We start from the raw sequence: 5,087 nt of genomic DNA on the forward strand, positions 1-5,087 counted from the left end.
GTGCCGCTCGCCGCCCCTCTCCCGCTCAGGGCGGGCCGGGTGAACTGCCGCTCCCGCTGCGAGCGGCGGAGAAAGTCGGCGCCGGCGGGCAGCGGGCAGGACGCGGCGCCCGCGGGCTAGGCGCGCTCCCGACAGATGTCCATTTAAGTCCGAGAAAGTCCCAAAAGTGCGACGGCTCGCAGCGGCTCGGCCGGCGGCGGGATCCCGCTGGCTGCGGACGGAGAGCGCGGCCGGTCCGGCGCGGGAGAGCCGCCGGGAGTCCCCCCGAGGGGCCGGCGCGGTCCCGCTCTCCGCTTCGGCTCTTCCACCGTTCCCCGGCCCCGAGCGAGCAAATCCCGGGAGCGGCGGGGGCTACCCGGGTCCGCCGTTCCCTCCCAGCGCGCGGCGGCTCCGGCCCCGGCGCGGTGCGTCCGGAGCGCAGCGGCGCCCGAGCAGCGCCGAGCAAACAAAGCTCCCCCTGCCGAGAGCGGGCCTTTAACGCCCCGGCGCATCAAGGTGAGCTCGCGGGAAAAAAAAAAATAAAAAAATAATCCACCCCTCAACGCCGCAGGCGCGGCCACTCCGCGCCTCCCCGCGCGGCGCCGCGCCCCTGTTGGCCGCCGCTCGCTGCTGGGGCGCGGCGGTGCCCCCCCGCCTCCGAGGTGCGGGACACACGCAGGAGTCCCGGAGGCGGCTTATTGGGAAGGGTGGGTGGCACTGGTTATGCAGCTTGAGCGCTGTCGCGTGAAAATAGGGCGCTAATTCGTGGTGCGTTATTGGAAGTGGTAATGTGGGCTCCGGTGTTCTGTGGAAATCAATATGCGCATTCTGAAATTCAATCAAATGTTCGGGTTTTTTTTCTTTATAGTGGCCAGTTAGAGGCCAGGCTCTCAAGCCTTTGATTAACACACACACCTCCAACTTTCAGAAGAGAAGCAGTGAAGTTCCAGATGATGGCATTAACTTGTGCCTCTTTAAACCAACATGGAGACATCAGCAGTGCCCCCCGAGCCCCCCAGTCAGCTGTCTTTAAGTAGAGAACTTTGTCTTCTTCCTTTCTTCGTTGCACTTCCTCCTCCCAGCAGGCAGCTGCACACAGGAACTGTCTCACATGAGCTTCAGCGGCCACTCGCTCTTGTGGTACAGCATGGCAGAAAGAGCACACATGTCAGAGCAATGTTAAGGAGTTGCTTTAAGTATCCACAGCAACCCTATTAATATTTAGGCTTTCCAGTGGCACACATCTACTCCTTCTTTGAATTGTAAATCGAGTTAGTTAATCCTTCATTTACCACTTGTTTGCATTTCTCTGTTTTGATATGCAAAGGTTCGTTTTTGTCCTCACTGACAGCACAGTGTGTGCAGCACAGCACGCCTCAAACCAGCCAGGCCTCAGTGCCGGGCTTAGGCTGTCCTTCTCCTGGCCTTAGTCAGTGGAATTTAATATTGTAGGATGCATGCCCAAGTTCCAGAAACCAGAACTGTATCATCAAGCTGGGGTGTGCATGGTCCTGCGGGGGCTCTGTGGGGTGGGCAGCCTCCACTTCGCATTGCCAGTCCTGCATCCCCATCCCACATCCGTGTCCTCATCCCATGTTCTTGTCCCTTATCCTTGTCCCCATCCTATGTCCCTGTCCCCCATGCCATGTCCCTGTCCCAATCCCATGTTCCTGTCCCAGTCCCACATTCCTGTCCCCATCCCCACCCTGCATCCCCATCCCAATCCCTGTCTTTCATCTCTGTCCCCATCCCTGTCAGCCACGGGCAGCATTGTGACCACGCACTGTCACAGAACCACACACAGGCATTGCTGGTGAGAGGATCAAGGCTATAAACTGGGGATGTGTATAATAAACTACAAAAATGAGTGAACTTCTGCTCCTGCTGTACTCCTGGTGATCCGCTTAGAAATATCGTTATAATTCTGTGCCCTCTAGTGGTGCTTAAAATCATCTATTAATTTAACTAATAGTGTGGAAAGCAGCCTGTGAGCACAAATGGTTTGGGGCAATACTGAAATGTGGGCATGCATGCCAGCACAGTGAGAGGAAAACACATTAATTAATGTGCTGAATTAATATTTTATTTCTACTATGTGTATTTTCCCATTTTTTTACTGTGTATTATGGAGAGAAATTGATGGCAATTGATCTAATCCTTACTTGTTAATGTGTCAGATAGCCAGAGCACGATATGCTCGTGGGACTGAACAGACCCAAACGCTGGCCCCGCACCAGGCAGAAGGGCTGTGCTGTGTGTAAGAGCTCGCCCTCTAAGTGCTCATTGCAAAATAAGGACCTGAATTTATATGGCAACAAATTCCCCTGATATTTTGGCTTCAGATTATATAATACCTACAGGGGTGAGTCGTGTGAAATTCTAGCGTGCCCGCATGGTGTAAGGTCATCCTGGGTTCAGGTGTCAGTAAGAAGATCCACTTGACAAAATCTCCAAGGCAAGAACATCCCAAGGAATCTTGTTTTCTGGGCCTACAGATACAGCAAGTCCCCCCACAGGCGGAGTGGGAGATGGCATTCTGGGCATCGCTGTGCTTTATGGCAAATGACAACAACCTGTGCTTCCCAAACCATAACTGACAGTTCTTAAGGTGATGTTGCATTACTGCATATGTAACATCAAATGTTACATAGCCTGATTTGTGGAAGAATTGGCTGGTACATATGATCTTTTCTGATCAGGTGCAAAATCTTACAATTGCTTGGGATTTTCAAGGTTTTCTTTCCAATCTGTTGTTCTTGATATATTGTCTTAGATCTATTTTAATAAAAGAGAGGAAACTTCTTAAACAGGAATGATACTCCCTCATTCCCTTAGCTACAATAAATTATGTTTCTGCAAAAGCGTGTGGAGTTCCTTTCTAAGACAATGTCTTTGTGAGCCTCAGTTTCATACCTGTCGAGGGGTGGGAGAAATTCGTTCTTGAGCAGCATAAGGCACTCAAAGACTGCACAAGGGTATGGTGCAAATCTCAGCCTTACAGTGGGTGCTTTGAGCAGCCCAAGTACATGCTGCAGAGCCAGCGTAGCAACCGTTTGCAAAGGTCAGCTTACCGCCGTATCATGTTTTGAGTTCATCTGAGTTGCTTGTTAATAACCTTTTTGTGTTGTGTTACGTAATACTGCGAGGTATCGTGTGCTCTCTAGTTTTGCACCTCTGTGAAAGATTTTTAGCTTTCTGTCTAATTATATGGAGAAAGGGATCCACGGAGCTATTCTTGATGCCAGGCATACAGGAGTCAGGAACAAATTTTGAAAGCAATTAGGTGTTAGGAGCAATTCATTCATTATGTGGGATTGTTGTGTGGCTGGTAAGACACAGTGTGCATCTCTATGAAACCCTAAATGAAGCATCACCATTGTGTAATAAATCATAAGCAGAATGTCAGATGGGGTGAAGAGCATGGTAGGACATGTATTGCAAGCTGTCTGGCCAGTGCATGCAGTTTGCTAGCAACTGTAGCAGGACTCTGATATTAATATTCTAAAATGTTGGAATATTATATATTACATTAATACTCCAAAATGTTGGAATGCTTTCCTCTAAGCTTCTTTCACGTACATGAGAGAAGCAAGGCTGTCAGTAGTGTGAAGCATTGCATGCGCTGAACAAGGCATCAGTCATATCCCTTAATCTCAGCCTAGGGGGAGCACCTTCAGGAGTAATTTAGTTTTGATGTCCCTTTTATGTATTGACCTTCCTGTTAAGACTGCAGTGAGGTTGCTATCTCCATGAAGAGCTGTCCTGAGACCAGACTTTAATTTCAAGCAGATCATGACCTTTACTCTGGGATGCTGCCAGCACGGCCTAAACATTCATCCAAGTACAAGACGTGAAGGCCTCACCCTCGATACCTTGGCCTTCTCGAATGGAAGTGGGCCAGAAACACTTCTATCTGGTTATCACATCTTTAAATTTCAGGACTAGTGCCCAAACTGTTGCTGGTGGTGCCCATGCCCTGATCCTTCTTCCTTAGGAACCAGAGGAGCAGCTTGGTCTCTCCACTCCCAATCCTGCTCAAAGGCAAAAGTTCCTAGCCTGGCTTTTGTACCTTGCAGTTGTCCCAGCAAAATGCATGTTTTGCTTCATGACATCTTGAATTTCCTCTCTCTCATGCCTGATAAGAGAATTAATTGATTCCAGAATAGAATTAACTACATATCTAAACAGCATTTCCCATTAATAAGGTATGCCTTGCTGTAAGGTCACTGCCTGCTCTTTGTACTGTCTTTTTTTCTGTTTATCTCCCCTACTTTCTGTTTCATTTTCTGTTATTTCTACTATTTTGTGTGGCTTTTCTTCCCTCCTTCTTATGCTCTTTTCTTCCCTCCTTCCACATCCTCTGTGATTCTGCTATCTGGACTCCCCAGCAAACACTGTTGCCCAAGCACCAGGCTGTTCATATTCTATGGGGGCAACTCTTCCTGACTGCAGGATCTGCTCTGTAGATGATTCTCACTCTCTGATTTAATGAAAACAAAACATGTGCTTCATGTAAAAAAAAAAAAAAAAAAAAAAAAAAAGGAAGTATATGCTGAGACTTGCAGAGCAATTTTATTGTACAGGACCTGGGAGTATGATATAAACATAATAGAATTACAGAATCATAGAATATTCAGAGTTGGAAGGGACCTTTAAAGTCCAACTCCCCTGCAATGAACAGGGACATCTACAGCTAGATCAGGTTGCTTGGAGCCTGGTCCAGCCTGGCCTTGAATGTCTCCAGGGATGGGGCATCAATCGTATCTCTGGGCAACCTGTTCCAGTGCCTCACCACCCTCACTGTATAAAAATTTTTCCTTATATCTAACCTAAATCTACCCTCTTTAAGTCTGAAACCATTTCCCCTTGTGCTATCACAACAGACCCTGCTAAACTGGATGTCCCCTTCTTTCTTCTAGCTCCCCTTTAGATACTGAAAGGCCACTCTCTGGTCTCCCCAGAGCCTTCTGTTCTCCAGGCTGAACAGCCACAGCTCCTCTCTCAGCCTGTCCTTGTAGGAGAGGTGTTCCATCCCATGGATCATTAATAGAATATGAAATAGATATTTTTTCAGCTATAAAAGATTTCATTTCTCAAAATATTTAGAT

The sequence above is a fragment of the Numida meleagris genome, chromosome 3 (assembly GCF_002078875.1).
Source record: "Numida meleagris isolate 19003 breed g44 Domestic line chromosome 3, NumMel1.0, whole genome shotgun sequence".
NCBI lineage: Eukaryota > Metazoa > Chordata > Aves > Galliformes > Numididae > Numida > Numida meleagris.